Source organism: Harpegnathos saltator, unplaced genomic scaffold, assembly GCF_003227715.2.
Source record: "Harpegnathos saltator strain DR-91 unplaced genomic scaffold, Hsal_v8.6 scaffold60, whole genome shotgun sequence".
NCBI classification, from domain to species: Eukaryota; Metazoa; Arthropoda; class Insecta; order Hymenoptera; family Formicidae; genus Harpegnathos; species Harpegnathos saltator.
In genome coordinates, this window is record NW_020230427.1 from 288,929 (window position 1) to 308,028 (window position 19,100).

The window sequence follows — 19,100 nt, forward strand, 5'->3', positions numbered from 1 at the left end:
AGCGTCCGAACAATTACCCGACGGAGAAGGGCACTTTCGCGGGCTCAAAGGGAGCGAACGGTCCGACTCGCCGTCCGCCATCCGCGGCTCCCATCGGAAACAGCGCGAAGGATATTACCCGCGCCGTCGTGCCATCCCCGCCTCCTCCTGCCCGCCTCTTCCCCATTGTCTTCATCCATGGGAATTTATTGGATTTACTCCGTAAACGTTGATAAAACGAGCGCGCCCGCCTGCAAATTCAAAGGTTAAAGGATCAGCGCTACGCCGCGGCGTTTATGCCTCGTCGATCTTCGCGGAGCTTCTCCCGACGTGGTTGCTTTCACGGCTTTTCCATAATTCACTCCGGCGGGCCCGGCAAGGAGACAAGCGGCGAGTACGCAGCGGCAGTCCCACCCATGCCGCGTGTGCGTGCAGCTTATAGAGTTTAGAGTTTACGACGGGAGCCGCTCGTGAAGCCCTCTCGCGTAGCGAGGAAGACCTCCGCGAGAGGGAGAGAGAGAGAGCGGCGGGAACTTCCGTGGAAAAAGGAAGCGGCCGCGTCCGGGAGGTACCGGTTCTCTCCTTTCGATTGAGACGCTCGCTCCCCGGCCGTCGCCGGGCGAATTTACAGGCAGGCTGCGAGTACGTGGCGCTAATCGCCGCTCAAAAAGCTAGCTCGAGCCTCTTCGTCGACCTCGTCGCCGAGACGCAGCGCTCTCTCTCCCTCCCTCCCTCTCTCTCTCTCTCTCTCTCTCTCTCTCTCTCTCTCTCTCTCTGTCTCTCTCTCTGTCTTTGTTTCTCTCGCTGACGTGTCTTCGGCCGCGCGCGCGTGCGAGAGAGAGAGAGAGCAAGTATCGCTTTGTCATCGAACGTTGCGTATTCATTTCGCGATGTGTTTTCGTGCATTGGCGGGACAAGGTATCAAGGAAAGCGTGCCGTCGAGTTTCCGTCGTTACCGCACGGAAGGGGCGAGAGGTGGGAGGAGGACAGCGGCCGCTTATTATCGCATCACGAATGTATCCCTCGATCCGACGATATCCCGGGAGAGTCATGGGAGATGTAAAAGATGACCCGCGCGTCGCAGAGAAACCCGAGAACGCTCGCGCAAAGTGCTAGAGGTGTCGTCGCGCCTTCCACGCGGATTCCCCGACGCGTCCTTTATTTCGGCGCGTAAAGGAGAAAATGCGGCGACATTTCGGAAAAGGAACGTCGTGGGCTTTCGCGGCGACTCGCCGGAAATGACACTCGTGATATACATTCGTGGTCGCTTAGCGGAAATTCTTTCGCCTCGCCCTCCCCTCTCTCTCTCTCTCTCTCTCTTTCCCTTATTCTTCCGGCGGTCGCCGTCGTCGCGGGAATTACGCGTGTCGAACGTGGTTCCTTTATGTTCGCGCAGCGTTCTCGTCTCGTCGGTGAAATGCGCGACGCCGCGCGGACGGAACGTCCACGCGGCCTTCGCTTCTTTTATTGATTCGCGAGCGTCGGCGTTAGCTTCTCGCGTGGTGAGAGACAATCTCTGCGACTACATCAGATCGCGTTCATCCGACGAACGTGTGTGAAGTTAGCCTCGCGCTTTTCGAATTTTGTATTTTTTCGAATTGTGCTGCATTGTGCTACGTTTGTGCCGCAACCCTGTAACTCAAAGCGTGCTCGAAAAGATTAAGAAAAACTAAATTTTTGGTAGCCCCGCACTTTTCGAATTTTGAGTTTTTCTTTATTGTGCCGTATTGTGCCATGTTTGTGTTGATTTGTGTCTCGCAAACGCGAGACCGATAACTTTAATTTAATTAATAATATTTGAATTTAATTAATAATATTTGAGAAAAAAAATAAAAACGAAAATTTGCCATTTCCCCACTTTTGTCCAATATTTTTTTTCTCAAATGTTATTGAAGTTATCGGTCTCGCGTTTGCAGCACAAATCAGCACATGCATGGCACAATACGGCACAAGAAAGAAAAGTTATTTGTTAATTTGTATTTTAACTTTAACATTTTTTTTGTATCGAACGAAAGGAGATAGCCAGTTTTCATCAAACGACACAACGCGGCACAAATTAATAGGAATTTATAAACAAGAATTGGGTTCATTCGGGTAAAAGTGGGGGGCTGGCAAATGTTCGTTTTTATCTTCGTTCGTTTTTTCTCAAATGTTATCGAAGTTATCGGTCTCGCGTTTGCAGCACAAATCAGCACAAACATATGGCACAATACGGCACAATAAAGAAAAACTCAAAATTCGAAAAGTGCGGGGCTGCCGAAAATTTCGTTTTTCTTAATTTTCTTGAATACGCTCTGTGCTACAGAGTCGCAGATTGCGGCCCAATATGGCACAAACGTAGCACAATGCAGCACAATTCGAAAAAATATAAAATTCGAAAAGTGCGGGGCCAACCTCGCATACGACGAGCGGATTTGCATGAGATTTGGGATGCAGAATGGAGTTAAAATTTTACGACTCGTCCTACCGCGCAGGAAACCGCGCGGACAGGCAAAGAGAAAGAGGCAGAGGGGCAGGGAAAGAGAGAGAAAGGTTTTTCTGCCATCGCGGTGTGTCTCCGGGACGGACAATAAAATATAGCATAAGCGCTAATTCGTATTCATGAAATCGCGCCTTAGCCCGGAAACTCAATGTTAGAGAATTAGCTCGGCCGTTTACACTTCTCGCATAAGAATCCACCGTTATTCCGCACGACCGGCCGTCGTCGATCGCGCGAGCGACCAGAGTCGCGACAGCTCTCTCTTTCTCTTCCTCTCTTTCTCTCTCTCTCTCTCTCTCTCTCTCTCTCGACGGGGCCCGATCGCCGCGGGAGAGCGAGCTGAGCGCGAGCTTTTTCGATCGCGACGTATTTTGAGGGTGCGCAAAAAAGAGGGTGAGAGGGGAAGCGAAGCAGCGACGTGTCTTTCTTATATCTTTAGAACGCGGCGTCGCGGGAGCCGGTCACAGGAGCGGACAAATTCTGCCACGCCGGACGCTTTAGTCCTCTCTCTCCCTCGCTTTCTCCCTCCGTCTCTCTTACGCGGCTTCGCCGCGGGTCCTGCAGCGAGAAGGAATAAATCCACGAAGGAGGTCTTCGGTTCTCCGCTCTCGGACGGTTTACCGCGCCGGGGAGAATTTATGCAGCCGATCTTTAAGGCGTGTGCCTTCCGTCTGAAAATTTGTCAGGAAGAAGCCGCGGGCCCCGCAGTGGCTGCGAGAAAAAAATTCGGGAGAGGGGCGAGAGAAAACCGGGCGACGGCGCGACCGGCGCGGCGGGCCGAAGACCGAGGGACTTGCGGGGCATTTATAAATATTGCGATTGTGCGGGCGCCAAGGATTGTATTTTTCATCCGTTGTTTGCCGTCGCGACGCGCCAGCGACCGCGCATTCCCTTCTCTTTTTCACCTTCTTTGGGCTCCGACACGCAATTCGCGGAACCGCCGCACTTGCTGACGCTTTCGATATTGCGCTCCGAGCGAGTCATTAATTAAGACACAACCAGTGATCGCGTAGCGGCCAAAACGGCAGTAAAAAAATTGAGAAAAACACACACGTATATATATTAGGTGTTCCGATTAGTTGTGAGGGCTTAATGTAGATGGCTATAGCTATAAATCTATCAGAGACATTTTGAAAGTTGTACGCCTTTTTAAAGCTTGGGCATTTGTACAAATAATTCGACATATGGCATGTGCATTCGTGAACATAACCACACTTTTTGTGCGATTGAAAACGGAGCGTGGTAAAGAGCATTTTCTATATTTACTGTTTTATTGTTTCGATTCGAAGAAAATGGCTGCTGAAGTCCACCCCGATTCACCTCAGAAAGACTTATTCTGACTCTTTTCCATCGGTTAAAACATGCGAGTATTGGTATCAGCGATTTCGCCGTAATAATTTCGATTTGAAAGTCAAAGAACGTTCAGCTCAACCAAAAAAAGTTTGAAGATGCCGAATTGTAGGCATTATTGGACGAAGACTCAGCTCAAACATTTCAAGAACTAGCTGGAGCATTAAATGTTGGTAAATCAACCGTTTCAGGTCGTTTACACGCAATGGGGAACATTAAAAAAAGAAGGCAAGTGGGTTCCACACGCATTGTCTGAATTGGCTATTCAAAATCGTTTAATCATTTGCACTTTATTGCTTTCTCGTCATAAAAAGGAGCAGTTCTTGTATCAAATTATAACTGGAGATGAAAAATGGATCTACTATGATAATCCTAAGCGTAAAAAGTCGTGGATAAGTCCAGGCCAATCATCGACATCGACTTTAAAACGCAACATCCACGGAAGTAAGGTTTTATTGTGCATTTCGTGGGGCATGAAAGGCGTCATGTTTTATGAGTTGCTACAACCGAATTAAACAGTCACTGCGTTATCAACAACAATTAATCAATTTGAATCATGCTTTAGACCAAAAAATGTCCAGTAATAGCTCGGCAAACACACACAAAGTGAGTTTTGTTGCACGACAATGCTCGACCGCATGTTGCGGTCAAAAACAGTTAAGGATACGTTATCGGCACTTCAATGGAAAGTCCTGCCACACGCCGCGTATTTATCAGACTATGCTCCTTCCGACTACCACTTATTTCGATTTATGCAACACAGCCTTGCGCTGACAAGCACTTCAAATTATATGAAGAAATGCAAAAATGACTCGATGGGTGGGTTGCTTCGAGAGGATGAACATTTCTTTTATCGCGAAATTCACCCACGTTGTCCGAAAAATGAGAAAAAGTTATAAGCTAGTGATGTGGAAAATATTTTGAATAAAATATAATTTAACGTCTATCAAAAATAAATAAGTATTTCTTTTGCAAAAGATCCTTCAAAATTGACCGGAACACCTAATACTACTGTGATCAAAAAGTATTCGAACTTAATTTTTAAAAATCAGAATTACAATTCAATCATGAAAATTCTTATAGTCTTCTTCAAAGTAGTTCCCATTGCTTGCAACGCACATATACCAACGTTTGATCCAGTCCTGGAAACATCGCTCATACGCGGCAGACAGTACGGCCTGCAATTCACGCGGCGATTTTTCTTTGATGCTCTCAATCGATTCGAAACGCTGTCCGCGAAGTGGTTTTTCCAGTGAGGGGAACAGAAAAAAGGGGGCCATATCTGGTGAATACCTGATACTTGCGGAGCGACATTCGTTGCATTTTTTGTCAGAAATTCACGCACAAGGCTGCGTTCCGAAATTCACTGCCAGTACTGAAAACACATAGTTTGTGTCACGTGCACTATATAGAATTTCAGCGCTGGCAGTGAATATTGGAACGCAGCTCAAGTGTCGAAGTATGCGATGGTGTGTTGTCGTGATGCAAAATCCACGAGTTGTTTTCCCACGGTCGTTTCTTACGGATTGCTTCGCGCAAATGCCTCATGACGGAGAAGTAGTATTTTGCACTGACTTTTTGATCAGTTGGAACAAATTCCTGGTGCACAACATCGCGATGATCAAAGAAAACCGTGAGCATGATCTTGACTTTTGCAAACGGCGAGCTCTCTTCGATCTTGCTCGTCCTTCTTGAAACTTCTTAAACCACTCAAACGTACTTGTTTTCGATAAACAATCAATTGCCACAAAATTGCTTCTTGCAACATTTTGAATGCGTTTGTGAACGAAATTTCGTTCGCAGCACAAAATTTCAAACAAATTCTTTGCTCCATATTTTTCGACATCGTAAAAATCGCCGTACACAACAATCTTCACTGACATAAACAGCTGCCACTTTCAAACGGCTTGAAGGAACGCCATGATTTTTTCACAAAATTCTTATAGTTTTCTTCTTCATAGTTTTAAGTTTCCCATTGCTTGCAACGCACATATACCAACGTTTGATCCAGTCCTGGAAACATCGCTCATCCGGCAGACAGTACGGCCTGCAATTCACGCGGCGATTTTTCTTTGATGCTCTCAATCGATTCGAAACGCTGTCCGCGAAGTGGTTTTTCCAGTGAGGGGAACAGAAAAAGGGGGCCATATTGTGAATACCTGATATTGCGGAGCGACATTCGTTGCATTTTTGTCAGAAATTCACGCCAAGGCTGCGTTCCGAATTCACTGCCAGTACTGAAAACACATAGTTTGTGTACGTGCACTATATAGAATTCAGCGCTGGCAGTGAATATTGGAACGCAGCTCAAGTGTCGAAGTATGCGATGGTGTGTTGTCGTGATGCAAATCCACGAGTTGTTTTCCCACGGTCGTTTCTACGATTGCTTGCGCATGTCTGTGACTAATCAAACTCTGGTGCCAATCCATTTGCTTCTTGCAACGACTTTTGATTTGTCGTTTTTGAAACTCAAAAAAAATTTCGTTCTGCAGCACAAAATTTCAAACAAATTCTTTGCTCCATATTTTTCGACATCGTAAAAATCGCCGTACACAACAATCTTCACTGACATAAACAGCTGCCACTTTCAAACGGCTTGAAGGAACGCCATGATTTTTTCACCAAATGTGAAGGACATGTGTACCAACTGAAGAAAGCAAACGGATTTGATTTACAGTTTACCCGCGATTTTTAAAAAATAAAGTTCGGTTACTTTTTGATCACGGTAGTAGTATATACGGGAATGTTGTGCGAAAGAGGGAGGGCGGAAGAGAGAGAGAGAGAGAGAGAGAGAGAGAGAGAGAGAGAGAGAGAGAGAGAGAGAGAGAAAGAGACAGAGGATGTTCCAACGGGCGCACTCGAATATCGCGCGTTACTTTCCCGGCGTTCTTCGCGTCGCGCCGTCCGTCGCGCCTGCGGAAAGCGTTCCTTCTCATATTTCGCGGTCAGCGAGGGTCCTAGCGAGCACGCAGCCATCTCGAAGATTCACGGTCATGACTTACTTTACTGCCACAGCATCGAGGAGGGCTCGCATAAGCGGCCGAAGTCCTCGCAGCCGGCGTAGCTGCGCCGAGCGCGGGGCGAAGGGGAGAGGAGCAGCGGAGATTGCCGGACGAGTAACGACTTCAATCGAGTTCGCGCCCGGCAGAAATTTCATTTTCTCCGCTTCGCTTGCCGCCTCGCGGAAGATACCTCGCCCCGCGTGAGATCCTTGAGAAGCTTTATTCGGCCCGACGCGTAGACGACACTCGCGCTAGAATTGACATTCTAACGCGACGATTTCGTCGCACACTCTTCGGACGATTCCCTAACCCGATGTCGTCGCGCCCCTATTCGTCGGGAGCCCCTACGCGAGACAAGCGCGTTTAATCATTCCCGCGAGGGGGGAGGCTTCGCCCACCCAACGACCTCCACGGGACGCGACGTTAAAGCTGCGCGTTCGTCCTTCGCCCGGCAGAAGAACCCGCGCAGTCCGCAGCGCAAGAAGTATCGCTCGCGGCATCGGCCGGGCTACTTAAGCCGGGCTATCGAATCCGATAGCGGACGGTCGTTTAATGGCCGGTTATGCAGTTACGGCAAGGACAGGCCGCTTTCTTGCGCAGGCAGGCAGGCGGAGGACAAGCACGCGAGGACAGGAGAGACGGGTCCCTCCGCGTGCGGACTGAAATTCACGCTCGTCGTAAATCACGGCCGCGTCGGTTTCCCGTGAGAGCGCGCGGGAGGCCGTTGTCGCGGGACCGAGCGACGACGACAGCGACGACGACTGGTCGTCGAGATGACGCTTTTTGATGGCGTCGGAAACGCCCACGCGCGCGCACAGCCTGTTTACGCGGGCGTAAAGCTCGCTCTCGGCTGTCTCACGCGCGACCGCCGGACAACCGGATGATACCTCGGAAGCGTATTTCAGCCCTCACCGCGCCGACGGTCTCGTTCCCGCGTCGTAAAGTTGATCATTCCTCTGCCGCGCGATAAGTCCTCCGCCACGGACGACCTTAATCACGCTCTCGTCGGCTGCTACTTTTTTCCCTTGAGCGCGAGCTGCCCTTTTACGTTATTTGCGATCCGTTCGCGGATGAGGAATGTAATTGCCGTTCCGGATGATCCTCCGTTGAAACGAGCAAATGGACGACGCGGCGCCGGCTGCGGAACGTCGTTGCATCTGCCGCGGTATCGTCCTGCGCTCTGTATTATTCTTCCTGAGTTACAAAGCGCTGAGTTACAAATCGCGCTCATAATTGGCGCCGGAGATGCACGCGAGCGGGAAATGCTCGAGCGTTCAGACGAGAATGAGCGAATGTGTCTTGAAGCTTCGCTCGCGAAATCAATTCCACCGAGTTTCCCTCGTCGTGCGCGAGAGGAACATATTAGAAGTGCGATTTAGTGTTGAGGGTTTCGCAAGGATATGGCACTGATGTCAGTTTTTGTCGAAGTTGCAGTTAAAATGTGTACTTGTTAATAAATGTTTATTTACAAGTAAGGTAAAAATCACACGAATACACATCCAAATATATTTTTAGAGCACATAAACATCGACATAAATGTATAAATAACTATAATATAACCTTTAAAAAAACACTGAATGCCGATTTATATGTGGCACCTATAGGAGCCACACCCGGTCCTCTAAAGGTTAATGTTTTAATATTAATCCATGATATTTAGTCATTTATTAACAATTGACGCAGTAAGAATCGTATTAATACCATCTTAAAAATGGAGTTTCCTAAACAGCATTTTCGACGTGCGTTGCTTTTGCCTTCTAATTAGAAAAAAAATGCCGGCTGAAGGTCATAGAATTCTAATAGAAACTTGTGGTGATATTGCTCCATCAATTAAGACATGTGAATATTGGTTTAGACGATTCAAAAGTGCTGATTTCAATGTTAACGACATAGATCGCTCAGGACAAGCAGAGAAGCTTGAGAATGCAGATTTGCAAGCATTATTGGGCGAAAATCCAGCACAATCCACTTGAGAACTTGCCAGAGCATTAAATGTTGATTGATTGAAAAGGAAAATGGGTCCCCACATCAATTATCGGAAAATACCACTACGAACCGGTTGAACATTTGCATTGCGTTGATCGCAAGAAATGAAGAGAGATTCTTACATCGAATTGCTACCGGGGATGATAAATGGATCTATTTCGATAATCCCAAACGAAAAAAAATCATGGGTTGATCCAGACCAATCAGCAACATCCGTTTCGAGGCGCAATATTCACTGTTCAAAGGTATTGCTGTGTATTTGGTGGGATGAAGAACGTGTTATGTACCATGAACTGTCATCGCTGATATTTATTGATAACAATTGATACAAACTGAAGCGAGCATTGGACCAAAAACGATCACCAACTGTCAGTAAACGACGCAAAGTGATCATTCTTCACGACAATGCTCGACCTTATATTGCATTATCAGTGAAGCAAACGCTATTAGAGCTGGAATGGGAAGTCTTACCGCATCCCGTATTCTCCAGACATTGCTTCATCCGATTATCACTTGTTCTTGTCGATGCAACATGGTCTCTAGAGGGTACACCCTTTCATAACTTGGAACCAGTGCGAAAATTTATTGAAAATTGGATCATCTTTTTATCGTCGCGGAATCCATCTCTTGCCGGAAAGATGGCAAAAAGTTGTAGAAAACAAAGGAAAATATTTTCATTAAGTTATTCATTCATTATCGTGTTTGAGTAAATCAATTTTTGAGAAAAAAAATCTTCCAAACTAAATCACACTTCTGATACAAAGTTGTACCTCCTCTCTTAAACTGTTCTCACACTGATAGAAAAATATAGTTGAATTAACTATAATCTCACTATATTTTACAGTTCATTTTGGCGTCAACCATATTTTTATAGTTCGTGGAAATCTGCAAAATATAGTAGAATAAACACAAATATATAGTCAATGATTGTCTTAAATAATTGTTTGGCTACTTTTACCACATATATGGTAATTTCTCATTCACAAATATAGTGAGATTTAATATTCATATAGTTACATCTGCCATCATTTAGCAAATATTCTGGTAATATTGACTATATAAAAGAGTTGCTTTACCTACCATTTTATATTTGTACCCATACAATAATTTTAGTTTAATTTACTATAATTCTTAGTAAAAATATTATAAGGGTGGTTATACTATATTATTACCGATATTATGGTAATACTTACTATAAATATGATATTTCGGACTATAATTTAGTTACTATATCATTATAGTTCCAAATATCATATACTTTTCTCTCAGTGTGTGGAGTAGATCGTTTTACAGTGGGTCGCGTGCTTCGCGCGTTACGCCGAACGACGTATCCGATAATGCGTTACGATACAAATGTTGACGAAGATGAAGGGGCACGAACCGGCCGCGCCGCGGACGATATCGCAGACCCGTAGCTCGATTTGTACCTCCGATCTCGCCGGCGAGTTTTCAATCGGCCCACGCGATCGGGGGGGGGCGGGGAGGGCTCGAGTCTCTCGATAGTATCCACCGCGTCCCGCCGCGGCTTCACGAGCGAGAATGTCCGCGATTCTCGTGCGCGCAGCGCTTATCTTATCCGCGAATTACGCGGCTTTCGTCTCGGGCGGCGCGTGATCGCCGGGAAACGGCGAGCCGCGCTGGAAAAACGCGCGGCGAACGATATCCCGGCGAACGTAAAAGTCGCGCGGATACGTTTATCGCAGCTGAATAAAATAAGCCGGCTTACCGCGGCGGTTTCGCGGGAAGCGGCAAATGCAGTCGCGCGTGCGCGCTCCCCATCCGTTCGCGCGGGGCTTTACGAGACGTAAACGACGCATAATTCACTATTACCCATCGCCAAAGCGCACCGTTACCACTCTGAGACAATAATTTCTCCTAAGAACCATGTCTTGCGGCTCCTCGTTCGCGATATCGTTCGTCCACGCGCTTAGCTGTGCTCCTTCGCGCGACGATAACGCATGAGAGAGAGACCTGTGTTGTCGTAAGAACAAAACATTTGCTGTTTAATTGATAATTGTACGGGGAACATGTCAGACACTCGCCGCAACAAATCATTTTTCGTTGTTTGTAATTTGGACAAATATACGTTGCTGGAGATGCAAATCATATGTGTTTGTAGAATGTACAACTGTTAATAAGAGGAATAGCAACGTCGTAATAGCGTAATATACAGGATATCTAAGGGATCTCTTGGAAACGAAAAATTATGAAGGTCAAACTGAGAAGCATAGTCATGTGCCATTTTACAAAAGTCGCAATAGGTATTAAGTTATTAATGATAGAAAATGACCACATCTAAAGGCTCTTTTAATTGGTAACTTGAAAATTTGTGTACTTATTTGCAAAATAATAAAGGACTTTTTTGTTCAGAATGATCTAATCTACAATTATATGACGACTACTTTGCCTAGCGATAGGTTCAAGATTCAGGGTTCAAAGTTCAATATACTCATTTCTATCGCTAGACGCAATAGCCGTCATATAATTGTGGATTAGGTCATTCTGAACAAAAAGGTCCTGTATTATTTTGCAAGTAAGTACGCAAATTTTTGAGTCATCAATTAAAAAAGCTTATTTTCAGTCATTAATAACTTAATAACTTTTATTGTTAATTTTGCAAAACGGTACTTGAGTTTTCTTCTCAATTTCATCGGATTAATCTCCACAATTTTTTGTCTCCAAAAGGTCCCGGACACCCTATAAATAAAACATCTCTGAAAGTGATTTATAAGCTTTTTTAAGCTTTAAGCTTTTTTTAGTCATGAACCACTTTTACAGATTTTTTATTGGTAAAAATACGTTTGCAGTACGTGCCTTTGAATGTATATCTTCCTTAACTCTACTTAACCTTATCTAATGGTTTATTAATTTTATATAACGTGTCGTGCTAAAAATAAAGATTAATGTATTAACGCTTTGTTCTATATCTTTCTCCAAATTCCTGCAAAACATACACACACAGAATTATTATTTTGTTAACCCTTCTTTACCAATGTTTGATTAGATGTAATAGAATTATATTTAAATTATCTGGTAATTATGATGCGCGCTAGTATGTATGATTTCATAAAATATTTTACGTATTTTGTTACATATTATACGTTGGTGAAGAGAAGTTGATACAACCGATTTGCTTATATACAATTTCTAACCTTTGCTCACATCTTCTATATTGCCAACAAATAAAAAATTTATGATTCGTTGGATTAACATAACAATATCATTTGTTTCCATTGTAAAATTGTTGGTAAAGCAACAAATCGTAAATAACAAATCATTTGTTACTACAACGGAGACATTTGTTGTCCCACATCAACAAACCATTTTTTGCGGTTATTGGTGTTTTGTTAACGCAACGAAACCTTTTTTCTCAGTGTGCCTGCGCTCGAGGATATTTTTCTCCGCTGTTTGATCGACAAGAATGGAATAGCAGAATTTGATTACGGCGAGTAGTATTGAGGATATATAGGTGTGTTTATTCTCGTTTCTTCGCTGTTTTTCGCAGTTTTTCCGTCAGCCCGTGTAATCGCGGTGTAGATAGAACAAATAGATAGCTCCTCGTTTGCGTCCTTTCGCAAGCAATACGTTTGTACTCCTTTGGCTATATACCGGCTATATATCCTTTGGGTATGTACCGGATGTTAAAAAAAAAAAGAGTTCAGGACCTTAATATTCAGACAGATAGTATTTATAAAATGGAAGAAAAAAGCTGTAGTAAACATGTGTGGGTCGAAAAATTAATATTGTTGGAGTTGTGAACAATTGTTTATTTTAAAGTTCAAGAGCCACTATCAAATATTACCCCAGGCTAACTTTTCTTGTTGATGTTTATAGCAAAATATATGCAAGGATTGATCTGTTTTTTTATAATGTGTTGTTACCACTGATAGTGTAAATAAATACGTATAAAATTAGTAGAGGAGAAGGTGTTATGTTGTAGCCCTCAATTTACATTTTGTAAAATAACTTTGTCAATAATCAATTTTTTAAGGTTACAACTGAATATTGACTTACTTGTTAGGAAATACAATCTGTCGGAAAGACAACGTATTGTAGTGCAAACATAAGTGCAACAGCAGATTACAGATTAGAACCGACTTATCGAATAATTACTTTGATATAAAAACCTCGAGAAAAAGACAGCCCTCTTATGGGGCCACATTAGCCAAATGTTATGCTGTTTCATTTAACTTTGCAAAACTTGAAAGACGTACAGCCGAATAAAATGTCAAGTAACAAACGAAATACTCAATTGTGTATATATTCGTGTGATAATATGCTCGAATTTAAAAATAATGAGAAAATGTGTTTAATTAAATGTTAAAATGTACTTCGGAAAACATTTCGAAATGCTCGAAAGTAAAAATTCGTTATAAAAAATGTTAGCTATTGTGTACTGATATATTAGCGTCACTAACGGCGAACTATTAAACAAATGATTCCATAAGTAATAACTGGAACTCATTACCTAATAATTGATAGCGGCCATAATACTTACGCAGGTTATAATACCACTTTCTCTTCTATTGTTAATATGGTTACGTTTTTTAATAAGGTGAAAAATTCGCATGACAATTTCACTCACAGCAGCCTTTAAGCGTTAATTAAACCAAATGACTTACTCGCTCCTGGTGCTTTTGTATTTTTCGATATAATTTGCCCATGTCATTTATCAGTGAAGAGACTACCAGACTCTCTCTTTTAAGACTCCAAGATTCCTTTAAAGGGATCTCTAAAAAAAATCTCTTCGCTCTTTCTCTGCATATAAACAAACATCTATTTTCTTCTCATTTACACACGCTTCATTAAGCAATTGTTAGTTATATATCCTCATCAACAGTGGACAGTTGCAGAGAGCTGTTACAAAGTTTTCACACAGTACGGTAAGAATGACGTCGTATTGCTTCAATCGAGAAATGGCAGAAGTGCATTTCACGTATGGCTGTGCACTAGAAGCGAGTAAGTGATTTGCTTTAATTAAAATCAATAATTGTTCGTAACTCCGACACAATATTAATTTCTCTGTCCATGTTCGTCAGGACCTTTTTCCTCCATTTTGTGAGCTTTTTATCTACTCTTAAGGTTCTAAACCCTTTGTTTTAAAACACTCTGTATGTAGCTCGGAAAAATAACGTTTCCGAACGTGCATTTGTATGAAAAAAAATGTTTCCGGCTAAATAGAATACATCCCTGCAGTTTGATCGTAACTTTTCGGGATCATTTTTGCAGATTTTTTTGCTAGCTCGGAGAAAGCCCGTACGCGCTCTCTCGTGCAGCGCGAAAGCGGAATTCTTTTCAAAAAATATGCTCGCAGGGGAGAGAGATCTCCCGTGGACGGGCGGGCGGGGGCGCCTTTGCGTGGCCGTGTTTCAACGGCAAATCTATTACTGTGTATTTCGTTATTCGCGTTTCGTCCGTACCCACTGGCGCTATTATCAATTTATGTCGGCTCTCAAAAACTATTGTTGACTGAAACATCGACGGGGATTCGATCGACAAATCGAGTCACGCTCCGGAAACGTTGTATGTTCAAACAGTCTAACGAGTGTGCTGGTTTCATCGAGCCGAAGGGCTACGAAACCACGTTTGGAGTCTCTTTTAAATATCGCTGCGAGTCGTTAGTCCACGATTTCCCGAACTTCCGAGGCTGCGCCTTCGAGGATCGCGAGGAGACAATGAAAGTACCCTTACGTGAGGAGTATCGCGTGCCTCGGCGGAGTAAAGAACGCGAGTCGCGCGATTTAGGTTGCCCCTATAGATCGCCCCGGGTCGGAACCCTGAAGGGACAGATATCGGTGTCGTCAACATCCACGAGGACGAAGGTGTAGCACGAATGATACGCGATCGTTACACCTATACAGGAGGCAGAAATAAAATGATGTTTTAGAGCGCTAAACGCGATGCGGGCGCGCGCTGGTTGATCATTCCGCGATCACTCCGAGCCGTCGAAATATTCGGTTTCGATGCGTTACTGATACGGTAACGGCATCAGAAACAACGGTCGGATGCGTGCGTGCGCGAGCCGCGCGTCGATCTAAATTACAAACTCGACTTTACGGACAATCGATAGGTTTGTCGCCATGCTCGGACTATTGACGAGTGATCACGCGAGTGAGCGCGCGCGTGTGTCGTCCTAATATCAGATTTAACGTCGACATGGGGGAAGACAAACAGTGCTCGTATTCGATGATGAAACGCAGGACGAGACAAACATATGGCCCCAAAATACCGCTGTAATAACGGGATGTAAATTTACCGAGATAGACGAACGCGCGCATGGCGTACCGCATTGCATCATGAAAATTCGACGTCGTTCGTTCCAGATGCGTTTTTAAGCGGATATTCGCGTATGTGCGCGTTACGAGATACTATACTCTCTTGTCCATAAATTATGATAAAAAGCGGGTGAAAACGTCGGCAGTTTATACAGAAGGAAAGAAGGAGGGAGGGAGGGAGAGAGGGAGGGAGGCAGAGAGAGAGAGAGAGAGAGAGAGAGAGAGAGAGAGAGAGAGACAGGGAGCGTTCACATTATACGCTGTATTTTCATACACTGCAGGAAGAAAAAGAGTGAGATAATTTTTTGCATCTATTACGCGCGTTCCAATTTTGCATACTACGCGCGGTAGGTTTATGAATTTTTTTCCTCTCTGTCTTTTTTGCGGCCAGCTAACTGCGATTGTTTGCGATTTATCTTCCATGCGATTCCCGCACGTTAAGTGCACGTCTCTTCCCGGGATTAAGTCGCAAAAATATCTAATTATGCACGACCAAATGTGAAAAAGACCTGATTTCATTAAATATACAGCATATTCATTAAATAACAGCGCTTTAGAAATAAAAGAGAGAAAAGAAATGAAAATCTCCCCGACGGGGAATCGAACCCCGGTCACGTTTCCCCTTCCCGGAGTTAAGTCGCAAAGTTCGCAGCGCAAGAATATCTAATTATGCAGGAAAAAAATGTGAAAAACGTCTGATAAGTCCCATTGTAGCATAACAACGATGATAAAATAAAAAAGAAAAAAAAAAATTGAAACCTCCCCGACGGGGAATCGAACCCCGGTCTCCCGCGTGACAGGCGGGGATACTAACCACTATACTATCGAGGATTACTCGTTGGATACCTCGAAATTCGCAGTGTACAGTTCCCGACGACGAGCGCATCCTTGGAAATTGCATTTGTTGTCAGGTTCTTGACAATGGAATGCTTAATATCTCTCACGCGCAGACCTTGGCACGGTCACGGTCGTGGCTCATGATTGGTTAAGACCGGCACGACGGTCACACAAGCACTCTGACGTCGTTCCCGCCGACGCGGCGGCACGCTCACCGCACCGATGGACCGCACCGTGTTTCACGACATGAGTTTTGGCGGTAACGAACACCGTGAAATCGGAAAGGAAGGCGACATCTCCCGTGAAGATGGGATAAGGGCAAGGAGCCGACTGGTATTTATCCTTCCGCTAATTTATACGCGTCGTTTCGAAATTCGCCGTTTCGAATTCGGACGCGTCGGCGCCGGAGATTTAAGCGTCGCGGCCCGCTCGCGGGACCGGTCGGACCCGTATACAAGTCAAAAGCCGAATTTATCGACTGGCGGGACCGATAAATTGTTTCGGGGTCCGTGGCAGGGCGCAGTGGCGGACGTTATTGAGCCATTAAATCGTGATTACCCGCGTGTTATTGGGTGCGGTGACACGGAGACGGGACATTCTTCTCCGCTGCCGCTGCCGCTATTGCGCCTCTGCCTCCCCCCCCCACTCTCCCTCCCGCCCCGTGGCTCCCTCGTGAATGCATCGCCAGAGCCTGCCGAGTCCTACTAAACACTGCGAGACACCTCCGAATGTGTATGTGTCCTTCTCTCTTCTTCTTGCTCCTTGTGCCTCTCTTTCTCTGTCTCTCTCCCTCTCTTTTCTCCCCTTTTTGCCCATTTTTTCATCGACGGTGGCACAGCGACGGTGTGCAAACCTGTTTCTTTTTTCGCGGACCGCACCTGCGTTGTTCACGAGATGTCTCGGGTGGAGAGAAAGGCGGTAGGCGAGCAGCGAGAAAGAGAGAGAGAGAGAGAGAGAGAGAGAGAGAGAGAGCACACGAGTCCGCGGGTTTCCTCTTTTCGCGATTTACGCGTAGACAATGCGTAAAGATTACACGTCGCTCGAAAATACGAGTATCTCCTCATTCGATCAGCGTGCGTTGGATACGCGCGGATTTTCTGACCCGACGGGATTGACTGGACGAGGTGCCGCCCATCTACGCGTTATCTTGAAAGAATGTCGGCGGAGAGAAGTACTACTGTGATCAAAAAGTATCCGAACTTTATTTTTTAAAAATCGCGGGTGAACTGTAAATCAAATCCGTTTGCTTTCTTCAGTTGGTACACATGTCCTTCACATTTGGTGAAAAAATCATGGCGTTCCTTCAAGCCGTTTGAAAGTGGCACAGTTGTTTATGTCAGTGAAGATTGTTGTGTACGGCGATTTTTACGATGTCGAAAAGTATGGAGCAAAGAATTTGTTTGAAATTTTGTGCTGCGAACGAAATTTCGTTCACAAACGCATTCAAAATATTGCAGAAAGCTTACGGCGATGATTGTTTGTCGCAAAACAAGTACGTTTGAATGGTTCAAGAAGTTTCAAGAAGGACGAGAATCCGTTGGAAACGACCCACGCTCTGGAAGACCATCAACATCGACGGATGACGCTCACATTGAGAAAGTGAAAGAATTAGTGCTCCAAAATCTTCGATTGACTGCGAGAGATAGCAGATGAAGTTGGAATATCATTTGGATCGTGCCAGCGCACAATCCGTAAGAAACGACCGGAATTGCGGGAAACCAATTCGTAGATTTTGCATCACGACAATGCACCATCGCATACCTCGACACTTGTGTGTGAATTTCTGACAAAAAACTCAACGAATGTCGCTCCGCCAAGCACCAGGTATTCACCAGACATGGCTTCCTGCGATTTTTTCCTGTTCCCCTCACTGGAAAATCCACTTCGCGGACAGCGTTTCGAATCGATTGAGAACATCAAAGAAAAGGCCATACTGTCTGCCGCGTATGAGCGATGTTTCCAGGACTGGATCAAACGCTGGTATATGTGCGTTGCAAGCAATGGGGACTACTTCGAAGGAGACTATAAGAATTTTCATGATTGATTTGTAATTTTGATTTTTAAAATTTAAGTTCCGGTACTTTTGGACCACAGCAATAGCTCCGACGGAATCGCGGGAGCGTGCACGTTCTGCAGGCGCGTTCGCCACCGTGACTCTATCGAAATGACGAGAGGAGCGGGGAAGCACTTCCTCCGCGATCGCCGTCGAGTGTCCGAGGGCAGAGGAAAGAGTCGGCGCGGGAGGGGGGAGGGGGGAGCTGATGGTGCAATGGAAAATTCGTGCTCGGCGTGCGTGCCGGCGATAGTTAACGGCCATAATTGCGGTCTACATATGCATGCTGGATGCGCCGCTGCCGGGACTGACTGTTCCATATTCAACGGTTAAGTGTGATGTACGAGTTTTGAATGTCGCGGCATATCAAATAGGTGTAATCGCACGTGGGTATCCCCTCCCCGCCCGTCCCCTTCCCGTTCGCTCGCTTCACTTTCGCGATAAATTTCGCACAATTAACTAAGCACGCACATTCAAATCGCGTGCTGCCATTTGCAAAACGATCCCGCACGCGTGCTGGAGTAGCTATCAGTTTCGATTATGAGTCGCGCGATTTCGTCGACGGCGCAGCGGTTGATCGGGAGCGACGGAGAAGAGCAACTTGGAATTTTCGCGGGACAGTGTCGTTGTCTAATCTCAGTATCATCTTCATCCATTGGTATCACCTAATCGCACCTTCAGATCGATCTTATTACTTTGCTTGCTATCTCATACTTGCTATCTCATGATCGAGCAAACAAATCTGTCGGCTCGTAATTACACGCAATTAGGAAAATTATCGTTTCAGAGATAAATTTGATATCGGAACGATTTATTCAATTATAAGAGTCAAACCGAAGGACTTTATTGACGATTCCCGGCTCAACAAGTTTCTATATCGCTCACAGCTAAATGTGTACCGTCAACTCGAGTAGGCTCTCAGTCGTCTCCTCGATAGTATAGTGGTTAGTATCCCCGCCTGTCACGCGGGAGACCGGGGTTCGATTCCCCGTCGGGGAGTATTTTTTTTCTCTCCGTTGTTAAGCCGACTGGAGAGTTCAGATTGCTGAAAAATCGTGCTTGTTTTTGACAATATTTTGCGACGAACTGAATAAATGTGCAAGAAAGAAAATTTTAGGTATATTTATACAACATAGGAA

At 45.0% G+C, this 19,100-nt stretch overlaps 1 protein-coding gene and 2 non-coding genes across 3 annotated transcripts in view; 2 read left to right on the forward strand and 1 right to left on the reverse strand.

Annotated features, from left to right (window-relative positions):
• alpha-Man-Ia (alpha-Mannosidase class I a) overlaps window positions 1-19,100 on the forward strand; it is a 923,832-nt gene that overhangs the window by 228,664 nt on the left and 676,068 nt on the right. The window lies entirely within an intron of this gene.
• TRNAD-GUC (transfer RNA aspartic acid (anticodon GUC)) lies at window positions 15,831-15,902 on the reverse strand. The gene has a single exon. It is a non-coding gene; the product is annotated as a tRNA-Asp (tRNA).
• TRNAD-GUC (transfer RNA alanine (anticodon GGC)) lies at window positions 18,889-18,960 on the forward strand. The gene has a single exon. It is a non-coding gene; the product is annotated as a tRNA-Asp (tRNA).